General features: G+C 45.6%; 1 protein-coding gene across 5 annotated transcripts in view; it reads right to left on the minus strand.

Annotated features, from left to right (window-relative positions):
- CACNA2D1 (calcium voltage-gated channel auxiliary subunit alpha2delta 1) overlaps nt 1-18,034 on the minus strand; it is a 439,415-nt gene that overhangs the window by 334,679 nt on the left and 86,702 nt on the right. The gene's annotated exons all lie outside the window — the stretch shown is intronic.

The following is an 18,034-nucleotide window of genomic DNA, read 5'->3' on the forward strand; positions in this document are numbered from 1 at the left end:
ACTGGGTTTGAATCACCGCTCCACCACTTCTCTGCTGTGTAAACTTGGGCAAGTCTATTGACTTCTCTGTGCCTCAGTTACCTTATCTGTAAAATGGAGATTAAGACTGTGAGTCCCATGTGGGACAGGGACTGGGTCAAACCTGATAAGCTTGTATCTACCCCAGTGCTTTATTATAGTATCTAGCACATTAATTGAGCACTTAACACATATAAAAAAATAAAATTGAAATGAATTAAAATATAGAGCCCATGTACTCTTTCCAACAATCTTACTGGGATGGTTATAAAAGAAACTGAGAACTGCAAAGGACTATTTTCAACATCAAACTGCCCAACTTGAGGACAATGAGGCTACCTACAGAATTAGTATTTGCAGGTGTAGCTGAAGTCAGTATTGCAGCACACACCAATAAGATGTCAAAATTACCAGCAGCGAACCAATAACAACTTAAAAGATGCAGGCAACTGAGATTCTCTCAACCCTTTTTGCAAAGAGAAAAAAAGAGTTGTATTTCTTCATGAATGAGTTCTTGAATAACTCATGCTTTTACTAGTTGTTTTGGCTTGAAACTTGCAAAGGTATTAATTAGGGAATGATTGTCCAGCAGCGTAAACCAGAGTACACCGTGGCGTGGTGTCACAGAACAAATGTTTGTGTATGTATGTGAGTGTGCGTGCACACAACTGTACACATCAGACAATGGGAATATTACAAGTCTTCCTTAACATAATATTCGGTGAGAATGCAATCCCCTCATTTTAGGAAATTGAGTGTATCGAAATACAGAATATGATAGGTTTCTTAGCTGGGACTGCTAATATAACAAATATTAGCAGGCAGAAAATGTTATCTTCAGTCCAATTTGTATTAAATAATTGCACCAACCAAAACTCATAATGTAATGTTCCAGGATTTTAAATGTCAAGTGCCTCAAGAGGCAGTTTGGCCTAGTGGAAAAGACAAGGGTTTGGAGAGTCAGAAGACCAGGGTTCTAGTCTCAACTTGGGCAAATTACTTAATTTTTATGGGCCTCCTTTACCTCATCTGTAAAATGGAAATAAAACACCTGCTTAGTCCTGGGATGAGGATCAAAGCTGCTCTCATGCACTCTAGGACTCCACCATCACTACTGAGAAAAGCAGCATGGTAACTGCCACAATCCCTCCAATCACTGAGGGTCCTCTCAGCATGCTATTTGCCAAGGATCTGCTCCAAGGATAAAAGCTGCTCCCATGCATTTTTGGACTCCTCCATTGCCACTGAGATTTTGATTCTATTTTCTGTATAAATATTTCATCACTCTGGATGTGCCTGTCCCCTTTCTCATCTCCCAATTTAAATTATTTGATTGTGAGTCTCCTAAGGGAAAAGGACCATATCAAATCCCAACCCGTGCATTCTCTCCCAGTGCATACAGTTCTGCACATGGTTAATTTTCCAAACTATTACTATTACTCCCCCTTAGACTGAAAGCTCCATATGGGGCAGAAATCATATGCAATCTGATTATTTTGCATTTAACTCAAGATTTAGCACATAGTAAGAGCTAAATAAGTGTTGTAACTGTAACTTTTCCCTCCTGGGACACATCTTTTGACACAGATTAACTGTGGAGAAGCAGGGTGCAGATAACATTTTGCTACTTACCAACTCTGATGTAATCACTGAGAAGAAGATGCTATTGATGTCCACATGGTCAAGTCGACACCTCTACCACATTGCTTAGCACATGCTTTGGCACTTGATAAATACTATTATCAGATTTTTTTTTTTGCATCCACAAGATATTTGCGACTCTATGTTGGTGATATCACAGTTACATCAGCAATAGGTTGTGTAATCTGGTGCTGCCTGAGCTGAAATAGCTGTCTATTCCAGCATCCCATTGGTGAGTACATTACTTCATGTTTCACTTTAGCCAAAACTTGGTTGAACATATGGAAAACTGGAAGGGTACGGATAAATGGAATCTATAAATCATTCCTCAACATTATAGCCAATAGCTTTGACTCTTCCCTTACCCACTTCACCAGTCCAACTTCCCCACTTTTCCTTTTAATTCTCCCTGGACCTCTGCAAGATTCAATCCCAAGGAGTGGCTTCTCCAGGTTCATGTTCTGGATTCCAGGGCAGGTCGTGTAGCTCAAAGCTAAACCTGAGTGGTTGCAGGCTGTATTAGGATTACTGTACAATTTCCACTCATTCATTCATTTAATCGTATTTATTGAGCACTTACTATGTGCTGAGCACTGGACTAAGCACTTGGAATGTACAATTCGGCAACAGATAGAGACAGTCCCTGCCCTGGTTGTGTTTGGTTTTGAGGGGTGTGGGTGTTTAGGGCCCAGAGGTTCATGGCTTGGTAGTGTTAGGATCGTGGTGTTAGTGAATGAAAAATAATCTTGGGCCCAAAGGGAAATAGCCAACTCCTCATTTACAGTTGGGGGCGAGGGAAGGGAACATCATGCAGGTGTAGTAACTGCAAATGGGCTCTTTATTTCATGATGTCCTGGGCCTAGGTATCCATGCAGGTAGTCAGGAGTACGGACTAGTTTTCCTTGGAAAAAGGCCAAAAGCACAACCTAACTACAAGCCCTTCTAACATCTTCTGGATCAAACAGGAACTCCTTACCATTAGCTCTAAAGTACTTGGTCACTTTTCCCCCTCCTACTTTACTTCTCTGATTTCCCACTATAACCCAGCCCACACACTTTTCTCCTCTAATGCCAACCTACTCATTGTACCTCAATCTTGTCTATCTCCATCAGTTTCACACTTATGTCCTGCCCCTGGCCTGGAATTCCCTCCCATTTCATTTCTGAGAAGACATTCAATCTCCACACCTCCAACACCTTATTAAAAGCCCATCTCCTCCAACAGGCCTTCCCCAACTAAGCCCTTGTTTTCTCTTCTCTCATTCCCTTCTATGTCGCAGTTGCACTTGAATTTGTACCCTTTCCTCACCCCACCCTCGGCCCAACATTTGTGTACATATCAGCGTGGCTCAGTGGAAAGAGCCCGGGCTTTGGAGTCAGAGGTCATGGGTTCGACTCCTGGCTCTGCACTTGTGAGCTGTGTGACTGTGGGCAAATAACTTAACTTCTCTGTGCCTCACTTACCTTATCTGTAAAATGGGGATTAACTGTGAGCCTCACGTGGGACAACCTGATTACCCTGTATCTACCCCAGCGCTTAGAACAGTGCTCTGCACGTAGTAAGCGCTTAACAAATACCAACATTACTATTATTATTATTTGTCTCCCCCACTGTAGTCTGAAAGCTCAGTTTTTGTTTTTCAGTGATGCTTGTTAAGTGCTTACTATGTACTAGGCACTGTTCTAAGCACTGGAATAAATATGAGGTAATCAGGTCTCATTTAAGGGTCACAATCTTAATCCCTATTTTACAGTTGAGGTAACTGAGGCAAAGAGAAGTAAAGTGACTTGTCCAAAGTCACACAGCACACAAGTGACAGAGCCAAGATAAGAACCCAAGTCCTTCTGACTCCAGGTCCATGCTCTAGCCACTAGGCCATTCCGTTTATTCATTGTGGGCAGTGAATGTGTCTTCTGACTCTTCTATTATACTCTTCCAAGCACTTAGTAGAGTGCTTTACACACAGTAAGTGTTCAATAAATATAACTGATTGGACTTCGATCTCACCAGAATCTGGAGTTCTTCTTGAGTGAGCTAGAACGGGGGGCAACTGAGGCAGTCAGTCTGGTGGTTTCCACCCACCCAGAGTTCTATTACTTCCTTTGTTTGGGTGGGGGGGCTCGCTTTAGCACTTAGAACAGGGTTTGTCACATAATTACGGTATTTGTTACGTGTCTACTAAGTCAAAGCAAAACGGGACAAGGGCAAGCAACAGCCCATAAGAAGCAGCCCTGGCTAAACACTTACTGATTAGGAATGTCTGAAATTCTGACAAACAAAATCTAAGATTTACAAAAATTTCACTTTTGTTTCCTTAGTCTCATGCCTTTGACATCCAAGTTCAGAAACAGTAGTAATAGTTTTTTGTTTGTTTTTCTTAAATATCTTTTTGCATGAAGCACTACTTAAGTACTAGTAAGAAATACATAGGTGAGAATTAGACACAGTCCTGGCCCCAGACTCACTATCTAAAGATGTCAGGGAAGGGAGAGAGTGATAGATACAAAAATAAAGATGAATAATAAAACCACCCTCAAAAAAATCAGGGACAAGGACAATGATAAATATAAGAGCCTATTCCTAGAGGCTTTTTGCAGCTCAGAGCCACAAGCCTTATAGTCACAGAGGAGGCCTTTTAATGTTCTAAAGGTTTAGAGGGCCTCAAGGGACTGTTATTACTTACCAGAGCAGGGGCTGATGATAGGAAAGTCTTCCTGAGTAGAGGCTAAGCAGCTTCTTCTTTGGGCCCCAGGATTAGAGTCCAGTGTCAAGGAATAAAAATAGATGATATCTTAAAATGCAATGGGTGATGTTTCACTTAAATAATTCAATTTTAGATGTTACCACCACTCCTAGAATCAAGTTGGCAAAGTGATCTTAAAGTATAAATACACTGGATCCATTCCTAAGGATAGGCTAGGTACAATTATCTAGACAGGCCTTAGTTTGAGTTCTCAGAAGCCTTCTAATGAATATGGCTTTACCACTCACAGGAGTTTCTTCTACAAATGGAGGTTTTGATCAGAGGAGCATGAAATTGCATTTGTCATATGAATACAGCACAAAGAGCCCACTACCAGTTTCCTTCTTGATGGACGCCTACTTATGTGACAATAAAACACTAGCAACTATAGGGATGATTCCCTCACTTGCTCACTGCTGAAAGGAAAAGAGTGGCTTGTAATGATGATAGCTGTTTTTAAGTCTTTAGACTGTCCTCCTTCTCAGTATTTATTTAGTAGGTGCATTTGGCACAGCTGGCAAATGCTTCTCTTCAGTGAGCATGCCTGAAATTCTTTGGGTAAAGCAGCTGAAAGTCTTAGAGGGAACGTAATGTGCAGCAACTTTTCTGAGAGGGTGTCAGGTGCCACTTTGCTCCTTCCTAATATGCTGATTTAGCTGAGGACACTGAGAGGTGTTAAGGGTCAGTTAAGGACAGAACGCACCACTTGCTGAAGAGAAATCTGATCTTTGCAGCCTTGCAGCACTTATCGGTCCTTCTTCTCTCAGTGAGAAAACTCTTGACGAACATATGGGATCAAGGAACCAAATGGGAAAATGGATAAACATTCTTACTTTCCCAAGGATGGACTGATTTCATTTCTATCCTGCTCAAATTCCATCAAAATTCTTTTATGAGAAGGGTAAGACAGAGAATGCTTTAGGCCAAATGTTTGAGTGTCTTGCTGAATGCTTTATCATTTCTCCTACTGAATGTGAATGTAGTTAACTCTACAACTTTTCCCTTTCTCTAATGAATTACTGGAGTCTTCCAGCAGTAGTATAATTGGCCCTTCCTTCTCCTTGATTGATTTTAAGCCCCGGTATTCTTAATATGAACTATGCCCTGAATTTCTTAATATTTCAATTTTTATTGGCTATGTTAAGCTCTCCTTATGTTTCTGAAAGAGAATAACTGCAGCTGATCCAATTAGCTCAGTATCCTACCTATTCCTAATGCTTCAGGGATAAGGTTCAATTTACATTGGAGGTCCAAACACCTCTACCAGAGGGTTGATTCTCACTCATCACCCATGAAAAAAAAAGCATTCAAAATCCCAAAGCCAATATCCCCAACCTAAAGCACATGGTACAAGTCAAACTCAAGTGCTATATCTTTGAATAGTGTGTGTACATAAGTGCATATGCATTCAAATACACACCTGCATGATAGTATTAATAATTGTGTCCTTTACTAAGTTCCAAACACTGTGGTGAATACCAGATTATCAGATCAGACATAAGGGGCTCATAGTCTAAGATCACTTTTATCTCCACTTCACAGACGAGGAAAATGAGGCACAGAGAAGTGACTTAACTAAGGGACTGGACTAAGGTCACACATCAGGCAAGTAGCAGAACTGGGATTAGAATCTAGATCTCCTGACTGGTCCTCTGCTCTTTCCACTAAGTTACACTGCTTCCTGATATGTAGGCTTCCACAGTCAATAGTGGACACTTATTTTTGATGAAGACCCCAGGGGGATTGTGTTGAGCTGCTGTGGTCCAATTTTTTTTACCAGGAGCCACTGGACACCTTCAGGATAGAACTTGGTACAGCATTCTGGCTAGTCTCCCTAGAAACATCTCAGCCCTGAACAGAAGGTGTTCTTGAAAACATTCAATTACAAAAAAATAAAAAAACTCTTAATGAAATGACTTATTAAAGAAACCCACCCAAAATCATTAATCATCCTCATTTAGATATTGGGAAAGAGGAGAGAGGAAAAAAGGGAGGTAAGCAGAGTGAAGCATTATATTCTTCTATAATTAAGTAGGAGAGAAAAAGAAAATGACACTGACAGATGTGCAATCAATGTTCTTTTATGCTTCTTACTCCATGAAGATAAAAGTGACCTGAAGATGTAAAGAGGATGAGTAAAATAGCCTTGTGTTTGACCACATACCTCTGACAGTGATTATGTTATTTATTATCATACTCTTTCTGTTCACAAGAATGCAGATTATCCTATCAGAGGGTTGACGAATGACACAAGTCATGAAATAGGTGTTCAGGGTGCCCAGATTCCAATCCCCCCACTGTTGGGTAGGAGTCATTATAATTTATAATTTGACATTAAAGTCAGTAAATCAAGATCTTTGTGAGGAAAGACAGGTTAAACAATAATTTGAAGCAGTCTGTTGTATAACAACATGGCAGGGAGGCAGCATGGTCAGCTGTGGAACTTGCTGGGGTGGATAAAGGGAAATTGGGTAGGGCACAGTCCCTGTCCCACATGGGGCTCACAGTTTCAATTCCCATTTTAACAGATGAGGTAAGTGGGACACACAGAAGTTATTTGCCCAAGGTCACACAGCAGACAAGTGCCAGAGCTGGGATTGGAACACAGGTCCTTCTGATTCCCAGGCTTAAGTTCTATCCACTAGGCTATGTTGCTTCTTTCTTCAATTGTGTCCTGCAGTCATCAGTAAGGACTGCTTGAACTGGGCTTCTCAGTCAGAGTGCAACATGAGGGACGCTGCCAGTTGTGAGCCGCACTTTTTGCTATCTGCAAGCCGTACCTGTAGCTCATAGGCTTACCATTTCCCTCCTTATTTCTGGTGTCAGATGGGAGCAAAGTCCTGACTGTTATGGCTCTACCATCTATTCTGAAACTCCAGAATGAACTGGCACAGTCTTGGAGAAAAAAGTTTTGATTTGTTGGGGTTGCTTTGAATAAGATGAATTGCGAGGGGCCTTTGTGTTCTCTCTGGCATCCACCTAGTACTGCTGACAACATTATAGCTGATCTTCCCCCAGAGTCCCAGTTATTGAATTTAAAAATTTAAAACACAGAAAAACAATATATGTAGGAAAAGTATCCTTGGGTAAGAGGAAAGAGTAGGAGCCTGGAGTAAGGTAGAGGTGCTGGGTTCTAATACTGGCTCTGCCACCTGCCTGCTATATGGCCTTGGGCAAATCACTTAATTTATCTATGCCTCAATTTCTACCACAGTTAAATAAGGATTTATTAGCTGTTCTCCCTTCTATTTAAACTAGAAGCCATTGCCCAACCCAGTTATCTTGAATCAACCGTAGGACTTATCCAGGGCTTGACACATAGTAAGCACTTAACCAATATTATCATTGCTATTATTATGAACATTAGCATCAGAAATCCGGAGCCTTGGAGCCATTACCACGTGGGCCCGGGATCTCTGCTCCCCTGGGGGTAAGTCTCAGACCGCCGGGCCCCCTCTTCCCAGCCGAATCGACCACCACATGGACTCTGGAGCTCTCCTCCCAGGCGGTGGTTCCTTGGGCTGCCTGCCCCCCGTTTCCAGCCTAGCTCTTTAGCAGCCTTTTGGCCACCGACCGCCGACTTTAGCGGCTTTTTGGCCGCTGACCGCCGACTCATCCACGCCGAGACCACCCCCCCCTCCCGGGAAGCTGAGCCTTGTCATCGCCCGGACCCTTGGAGCCATTACCTCGTGGGCTCGGATCTCTGCTCCCCTGAGGCGCAGCCTCGGCCCACCCGGCCCCTGCCCCGATTCCCGACAAGCCCCCCTTGGCCTACCGCTTGCCGACTCATCTGCGCTTCCTCCCCCTCCACCGGGGAGCTGAGCCTCGGACCGCCCGGACCCGCGCCCGCCTCAGCCTTTCGCAACCTGGACCTCCGCACCCCCGCTCGGGAACTCCGACACTAAGGATCTTCGCCCCCACAGACCCCCAACCACCAGCTCCCATTCCACCCCCACCCCCCCCGCTCGGGCCCGGGGTCATTGCGCTCCCCTTCTCGATCCTGGGGACATTGTACTCCCCTTCTCGGCCCCAAGGACATTGTGTCCTCGGGGGACATTGTGTCCCCCTGCTCGGGCCCGGGGACATTGTGCTCCCCAACCGCTCCCCCACTCCACCCGAGGCGGCCATTTTAGGAAGCCCCCACTCTGCCTGAGGCGGCCATTTTGGGAAGGCCTCACTCCCTCTTCCCTCTTGAGGTGATTCATCCCTCCCACCCCCGCCCCGGGCGACAACGTCCTTGTTCTCACCATGTTACCTTAACTTAGCCGCCGCCTACGGCCGCCACCCACCCCGGACAACCTCAGGGCCCCCCCCGCCGCCACAGGGTGATTTGGTCATGAGCTCTGGGACTCTCTTGGCCGCTGGCCGCTTGACTTTGAGTCTGATCGGGTAGGGTCGGCTCGTCCCCCGACCCTGGTCATCGCCTGCTTATTAACACTATTGTAGTGTGCCTTACTGTAGCATGTTGCTATATTTGCGATCTCGCTTTTTATTGTTTATTGTCGTCAGATTTTGAATTTGATCAGGTCGCCCCTTAATCGAGTCTACCCCCGACCCTGGTCATCACCCCTTTTATTAACACGACTATATTGTATCATACTGTATCATGTTGCTATATTAGCACCACTGTATTGTATCATATTGTATCAGGTTGCTATATTACTGATTTCGTTTATTACTGTTTATTGTTGTCAGTGCTGCCACCCACCTCTCTGGCCTCGCCATGTCCCTCCTCCCCCCCTCCCCCCTCCCGCCCCTTCCTATCCTCCCCTTCCCCTTCCCCTTCCCCTCTCTCGCTCAGCTCTTTCCCGCTCTCTCCTCTGTCTCCTCCGCCCCCCCCCGCCCTAGAACCCCACTTTACCAGCGCTACCCCTCTTCCCCCTCCCCCTACTCTTCCCCCCACCAAACCCCCTCTTCACCCCCTCCCCCCTTCTCTCTTCCCCACCCATGCCCCATCCCAGTCCTCTTGTCCCACCGCCACCCCTCATCCCCCTCTCCTCGTCCAGGGCCCCGCCACCTCCTTCCCATCCAAACCCTCCCCTCCCCCCGCCCTTCCCCCCCTCCTCCCCTTGCACCCACAGCTCCTTTCAAGTGTGGCCTCTGGAACCCCCGCTCTATTACAGGCAAGCTACCTTTCATCCATGACCTTTTCCTCTCCCGCTCTCTCCTCCTCCTCGCCCTTTCCGAAACGTGGCTCTCTCCCGAAGACACGGTCTCCGCCGCCGCTCTCTCCGGCGGAGGCCTCTCCTTCTCCCACTCCCCCAGACTCACCGGTAAGGGAGGAGGCGTCGGCTTCCTCCTCTCGCCCCGATGCCGCTTCCGCACTATCCCTCCTCCCCCCTCCCTCTCCTTCCCCTCCTTCGAAGCCCATATCATTCGCCTCTACCACCCACTCCAGTTACTTGTCGCCGTCATCTACCGCCCTCCCGGTCCCACCTCCGACTTCTTCAACCACCTTGACCCCCTTCTCACCTTCCTCCTCTCCTTCTCTCTGCCCACTCTGATCCTTGGAGACTTCAACATACATACGGATGTACCCGACGACTCCTCTGCCGCCCGCCTGCTATCCCTCCTCGACTCTGCCGACCTCCTCCTCCACCATACTGCGCCCACTTACCGACTCGGTCACACCCTCGATCTCGTCATCTCCTACCGCTGCACTATCTCCTCCCTCACCAACTCTGAAATCCCTCTCTCTGACCATAACCTTCTCACCTGCCTCATCTCTCACACTCCCTCCCCCTGCAAATCTTGGCTACTGCCCCACAGAGACCTCCGCTCTCTCGATCCCATCCGTCTTTCCAATAGCATCTCGCCTCACCTTGCCGCCCTGTCCTCTCTTCCCACTCTCGACGAGCGGGTCTCCGCTCTCAACTCCACCCTCTCTACTCATCTCGACTCTCTCGCCCCCCTTTCCCTCCGCCGCTCTCGCTCCACTAACCCACAGCCCTGGATCACCTCCTCCGTCCGCCTCCTACGCTCCTATGCTCGAGCTGCTGAGCGCTGCTGGCGAAAGTCCAAGCACCAAGCCGACCTCACACACTTCAAATTTATCCTTTCCTGCCTTAACTCTGCCCTCTCCTCCGCCAGGCAAAGCTTCTTCTCCTCCCTCATCGACACCCATGCCCGTCACCCCCGCCGATTGTTCCGGACCTTTAACTCTCTCCTTAGGCCCCCTGTTCCTCCCCCTCCCCCATCTCTCACCCCTAATGATCTGGCCACCTATTTCCTCACGAAAATCAACACGATCAGGTCTGAGCTCCCCAAAGTCACCCCTCCGCCTCTCCCCTCCCCCCCAACAACCCCCTCCCCTACTTTCCCATCCTTCCCTGCAGTATCCTCAGAGGAGATCTCCTCCCTCCTCGCAAGTGCCACCCCCTCCACCTGCGCCTCGGACCCCATTCCCTCTCACCTTCTTAAAACCATCGCCCCTGCCCTCCTCCCTTCCTTAACTTCTATTTTTAACCACTCAATCTCCAAGGGCTCCTTCCCCTCTGCCTTCAAACATGCCCACGTCTCCCCCATCCTAAAAAAACCCGCTCTTGACCCCACTTCCCCCTCCAGTTATCGTCCTATCTCCCTACTACCCTTCCTTTCCAAAATCTTAGAACGAGTCGTCTACAATCGATGCCTAGAATTCCTTAACTTCCATTCTCTCCTAGACCCCCTCCAATCTGGCTTCCGTCCCCTCCACTCTACTGAGACTGCTCTCTCTAAGGTCACCCATGACCTCCTTCTTGCCAAATCCAATGGCTCCTACTCCATTCTGATCCTCCTTGACCTCTCTGCTGCCTTTGACACTGTCGACCATCCCCTCCTCCTCCATACCTTATCTCACCTTGGCTTCACGGACTCTGTCCTCTCCTGGTTCTCCTCTTACCTCTCTGGCCGATCATTCTCGGTCTCCTACGCTGGAGCCTCCTCCCCCTCCCATCCTTTCACTGTTGGAGTTCCTCAAGGGTCAGTTCTTGGCCCTCTTCTGTTCTCCATTTACACTCACTCCCTCGGTAAACTCATCCGCTCTCACGGCCTTGACTACCATCCCTACGCAGATGACACGCAGATCTACATCTCCGCCCCTGTCCTCTCCCCCTCCCTTCAGGCTCGCATCTCCTCCTGCCTCCGGGACGTCTCCACCTGGATGTCGGCCCGCCACCTAAAACTCAACATGAGCAAGACTGAGCTCCTCATCTTCCCTCCCAAGCCCGGTCCGCTCCCAGACTTCTCCGTCACCGTGGATGGCACGACCATCCTTCCCGTCCCGCAGGCCCGCAATCTCGGTGTCATCCTTGACTCATCCCTCTCGTTCACCCCACACATCCTATCCGTTACCAAGACCTGCCGGTTTCACCTCTACAATATCGCCAAGATCCGCCCTTTCCTCTCCACCCAAACGGCTACCTTACTATTACGGGCTCTCGTTATATCCCGGCTAGACTACTGTGTCAGCCTTCTCTCTGACCTCCCTTCCTCCTCTCTCGCCCCGCTCCGGTCTATTCTTCACTCCGCTGCCCGGCTCATCTTCCTGCAGAAACGATCTGGGCATGTCTCTCCCCTTCTTAAACAACTCCAGTGGTTGCCTATCGACCTCCGCTCCAAACAAAAACTCCTCACTCTAGGCTTCAAGGCTCTCCATCACCTTGCCCCTTCCTACCTCTCCTCCCTTCTCTCTTTCTACCGCCCACCCCGCACGCTCCGCTCCTCTGCCGCCCACCTCCTCACCGTCCCTCGGTCTCGCCTATCCCGCCGTCGACCCCTGGGTCACGTCCTCCCGCGGTCCTGGAACGCCCTCCCTCCTCACCTCCGCCAAACTGATTCTCTTTCCCTCTTCAAAACCTTACTTAAAAATCACCTCCTCCTAGAGGCGTTCCCAGACTGAGCTCCTCTTCCCCCTCTACTCCCTCTGCCATCCCCCCTTTACCTCTCCGCAGCTAAAGCCTCATTTTCCCCTTTTCCCTCTGCTCCTCCACCTCTCCCTTCCCATCCCCACAGCACTGTACTCGTCCGCTCAACTGTATATATTTTCGTTACCCTATTTATTTTGTTAATGAATTGTACATCGCCTTGATTCTATTTAGTTGCCATTGTTTTTACGAGATGTTCTTCCCCTTGACGCTGTTTAGTGCCATTGTTCTTGTCTGTCCGTCTCCCCCGATTAGACTGTAAGCCCGTAAAACGGCAGGGACCGTCTCTATCTGTTGCCGACTTGTTCATCCCAAGCGCTTAGTACAGTGCTCTGCACATAGTAAGCGCTCAATAAATACTATTGAATAAAAAATACTATTGAAATCAACTAATCAATCAGTAGTATTTAAAGAGCACTTATTCTGTGCATTACATGAAGACTGTGAGCCCCATGTGGGACAAGGACTGTCCAATCTGATTTGCTTGTATCCAGCCCAGCCCTTAGTATGGTGCCTGGCACATAGCAAGCACTTAAATACCATAATTATTGTTATTTCTAATTTCTTGGGAGACGATGCTAGAGTTAGTAGACAAACCCTTCCCTCAAAGAGCTTACAGTCTAGTGAGAGAGGGAAGACATTTTAGCTAAAGAAAATAGTGATCAGAGCATTATATTAAGATCATCTTATGGACAGGAAGCAGGTACATCCCCGGTATCCCTCTGCCAACATTCAGGAAATCTAAGTATCAGTGTCAGTTCAAAAGCACTTACCAAGAATGGTGCTATGGTTAAGGATAAACACCATATCGCAGATACAGGATAATAGTAATAGAAAAATATAGTTCTGAGATGATACTGGTGATGGTAAGCCTGCATCCATGAATGTAAGTCAACACTCGCTTTCAATAACAAGACATAACAAGAGGTCATAGTCAACCACAAACTGAGTGCTAGTTAGTAAAAAGAGGTCTGAATTTAAAAAGCTGATGTGCCTGGGGATTCTGGTCATTAGCTGGGCATGTCAGAGCAAGCTCTATGCTTTAGATAAACTTTTTTATGGCATTTACTAAGCATTTAATATGTGCCAGGTACTGTACTAAGAGCTGAGGTAGATATGAAATAATCAGGTTGGACCCAATCCATGTCCCTGTGGTGCTGACAATCTTAATCCCCAATTTATAGATTAGATAACTGAGGCACAGAGAAGTGAAGTGACTTGCTCAATGTCACACAGCAGACGGGTGGTAGAATTAGAATTAGGATTAGAACCCAGGTTCTTCTGACTCTATCTACTAGGCTTCGCTGCTTCTCCATCTCTTGTTTGAGCCCTTGGCCCGATTCATTCATCTCATTTTTAAAGTGACATGGAGAAATGAGAGAGAATCCCAGTGAAGGAACAAAGGAATTCAAAGGATGGGAAGAGTGGTCTATGAGAAGAAATCGAATGAGTTACAGTTATCCGGCCTGGAGTGGCTAAGGAGCCACTTAATAATCATCTTTGAAGATATGAAAGTTTCTGCTGGCAAAAAATTCACCCTGTCTAAGAAGATTGGACAGAGAGGGAAACTGGCTTAAATTGTCACTGGAGAGACAGACTGGCTAGATATGAGGAGGGAGTTGTGTTTTAGGGTTGGGCCAGGCTAGTGAGTTAGGTGGCAGAATTTCTAGCATCTACACAAGGGACAAGAAGGGACATCTGGGAGAAATGATTTAAGCACTCACTTGCCTGGAGGCAGAGTACTAGCCCATATGAACTCTCAGAATCACTTCCAGCCCTGTGATTCTCTGATTTACACTCTGCTTCTCTGATACCCATTTTAATAAGAGCCCATGCCTAGGCAGCTTCTTTTCCCCTCACATGCACTTAGTGAAATGGCCCAGCCAATGCTGGGGATTTACAGCCATTTTTGCTGCGTAAACCACTGTCAGGCTCCTCTTTTAAATATTAAACAAAATATATTAAAGAAACAAAAATAGACCATTGAATACCTATGAAATTAAAACAACCATGTGAAAACAACCCATTGTCCCCTCTGTGTTACACTTAAGTCCACAACCCCTAAACATTTTAATACTCACCCTATCCCTATCCTTCAGACTGTAAGCTCCCTATGGGTACAGAATGTGTTACCAGCGCTGTTGTATTTATAAATCCCAAGCATCTAGTACAGTGCTTTGCACACTATAAGCACTCAATAAACACAACTGATTGACTGATCTCCACAGCACTGATGTACATATTCTTATACTCTGTTTTTTCCTTACCTGTATTTTACTCTCCTGTCTGTCATCCTTCCTAGATTGTAAGCTCCTTGAGGATAAGGAGCATGTCTGCCCTTTCTAATGTATTCTCCCAAGCACTTAGTACCAGTGTCCTGCACCCAAAAGCATTTCATCTAATATCACTGATTGAGTATGCCACATTCCGGAAGCTGGGACAGTGCTGATCAGAGCAAGCTTAGTTTCAAAGTAAAGTCACAATCTTGCTCAGTAAAATGTTTACTGATGTCACAGATCCAGAATCTTGTATGCAATTATTTCCCTATACTATAGTATACTCCCTATACTATACTCAATAGTCCAAACAATTATCACTTCTTAAAACCGGATTTTTGGAACCATTTTGCTCAAGTTATTTAAAAGATTTTTCCTTAAAAGCTAAACTTCATCAGAAGATATAATTCAGAGAAGGGGAAAAAATAGTTTCTCAAGGCTGAAATGATCCGGGCCAAGTAGAAATGACCAGTCTATTACACTCAATAGAAATTCCATAACTTGACTGAGAAATCAATGGGAGGAAAAGATAATTAAGCAAATCCAAATAATCCAACCCTCCACAGAAACATATTAGGATTCCAGATATTGTCATCGCATCATCATCTAGCTAGATGAGTCAATGTTGAAGTAAAAGCAAGGGTATATTAAAATATTCAAAGCTTCATAATGGATGCATTAATTTTTAATTAAAGTTACCCTTGAAACCTGAGGGAAACAAGTAATGCTGTTACTGGGAAAGTCACCACCAATATTTGCTTATCATAACCTTATCCCAACTTTGTTTCTGCAAAGATGCCTAGAGACTTTTATGACTCAGTGGAGACTCTAAGCAATGCTGGTGTCTGAACAATGATACAACAGACTTGTGTCCCTGACATTTCCTAGGAGGCACAGCTGGCTCTTGTGCAGTTTTCTTTCAACACATTCCCTGGAGAACTTGTTAATTAATACCTTAAGCCAGTTCAGCCAGAATGCTGAGCTAATCACTAGGTTCTAGTGGTGAGGTCTCAGCTGGCTTTCACTCCTGAACAGCAATCTATTCACAGAAAAAGGGTGCAATTCTTAACTGGTCAAGTTTTCAGAGGTGACCAAAGCAAGTAAGTAATGCAAGGTAAGGATGAACCTGCATCTAGACATGAATATGTCTGGCAGTTGGTGTTCAGAAATTAATGATACCTAAAACCCACCCTTAGGTCCCTTAATTTATTTTGTAATTCTGATGGATGGGTACTAATATCAAGCCTAACTCAAAGCATAATATGAAAAGGAAGATTTATCAAATCCTATTAGATTTTCTGGTGAAACGAATCTAAGTATGTATTCTAATATGAAGAGGGGAAAGGAAAGGAGGAAATACAACGGACTTTATCAATTGATAGCATTTATTGAGTGCTTACACTGTATTAAGCACAATAAAGTATGCAATTCCTCCTGTTCCACCCCATCTACTTCACCCACTCATCCCATCTCTGCCACTTGTCAGCTGTGTGACTGTGGGCTAGTCACTTCACTTCTCTGGGCCTCAGTTACTTCATCTGTAAAATGGGGATGAAGACAGTGAGCCTTATGTGGGACCACCTGATTACCCTGTATACCCCAGCACTTAGAACAGTGCTCTGCACATAGTAAGCACTTAACAAATACCAACATTATTATTATTATCTAGGACACCTCATTATCTCTATTGTACAGACACTAACCTCCCTGCTGCTGAAGACCCACTCTCCAATAACCACCTCTTCAATCAGTGCTAACTAATGAGCGCTTACTATGTTCAGAGAACTGTATTTGGGAGAGTACAATACAGCAGACTTAGCAGACATGCTCCTGCCCATAATGAGTTTAAAGACTAGAGGTCTTCAACTGCCCTTCTCTGCCTTACATCCACTCCTAGCAGAACTATTGTGTCACCCAACAAAAACCTTCCATTTCTTGACCCCCTCTACTTCTTCAAGGTGATCATAGCCCATTTGCTCTCCCTACCCAACCTCACCTCTCTTGACCCACAAATCCATACCCTCCACTCCACCATCTCCACTAGACTCAACTCCATCAATCTCATACTCTCAACCAGAAGCCTGAATCACTTATACAGTATTCACTTACATAGTATACTTTAAGTCAATCCTGTAATTATCCATATGTGTTTTTGTTTCACAAGAAGGAGGCTATGGAGAAGGAAAACTAGCAGGAGAGTAAGAAGCTTACTACAGCACTCTGCACACAGTGGTGCTCAAAGTGGATGATGATAACAGTGAACATCAATGAACTTGCAGGATTCTGTTGTAATAATCTGAAGTATATTTTCCTCCTATCCGTGGTTTTCAATTACATCTGTTTCTGCTGCAATTAAAAAAAACACAAATGGCCACTATGCTAAACTTTAAGAGATGCTTCCCAAAGGAAGTCCAGGCTCTGTTGAATGATGGGATCAAGTCAGCATGAGGTACAGTACTGAGGTACAGTAATTTCTCATTTTAATGAACATCAGGGAACATTTGATTTATGTAAACTGGAAATGTGTTAGATTGAAAGTGGCTACAGTCAATTTAGGAACTCATACAGATGACTATTAATTGATGAAAACTATATTGGTAGTTCATTAAAATGAACTCTAGTACCCCCATATACTCATCTAATTTCTCACAGAAACTTTAAATGCTTTACATGCCCACTGTCAAAGGTCAGAGTGGTTCTTAGGCCCGTCAAGTGGAAATGTTTTTCTGATGGCATTCAGGCATTGAACCAGACCCAAGTGCTATTTTTGGAAAATGAAACTTTCTAGTGGGAAATGTCCTTCTCATTCAAATCTGCATGGGCAACCAAACTTTAAGCATGTAGAAATTGCCTCATGAATAGAAGAAGAATGTTTCTTGAAGCCATACACCACTATTCCCTTCTACAAACCCAGCCTAAGGAAAGAAAGCATTTTAGGCTTTTCCAGCCTTGTACTATCCTCCCTGATTTTCCTCTACTGGCACCCTGGTGGGTCTCAGAATGGGGGGATAGTGGGCAATGTTGGGTGAAGGGAAAGTACTAAGCCTCTAGCCTTCCCAGGTAAACAGGACAGGTGCTGACAGCATCATCAGTGACTCAGACTGCAAGGAAGCTCATCTGTTCCTATTTGTAAGCTTCTTCACTGCACTGGTCCATCCCCTCAGTCAGCCATTGAAACATTACCTAGATAGGCAAAAATTGAGGGGTGGGGGGGAGTGGGGGTCGTGAGCAGAGAGAGATGGAAATAGTAACTCTCACCCGCATAGCCAAAAACCCATTGAGAACAGGGCCCCATTGTTCCAGATTTGATGTCACCTTTGATTGAAGAACAGGGTCACCTCTACCTCTACCAGAATTTTAACCCAGAAGGTAAACTCATCCAACTCCCAAAGCAAACATATCATTTCTGCCAGATGCATTTATCTCTATAACCATATCTTTAAAAAGTAAA

Source organism: Ornithorhynchus anatinus, chromosome 13 (assembly GCF_004115215.2).
Source record: "Ornithorhynchus anatinus isolate Pmale09 chromosome 13, mOrnAna1.pri.v4, whole genome shotgun sequence".
NCBI classification, from domain to species: Eukaryota; Metazoa; Chordata; class Mammalia; order Monotremata; family Ornithorhynchidae; genus Ornithorhynchus; species Ornithorhynchus anatinus.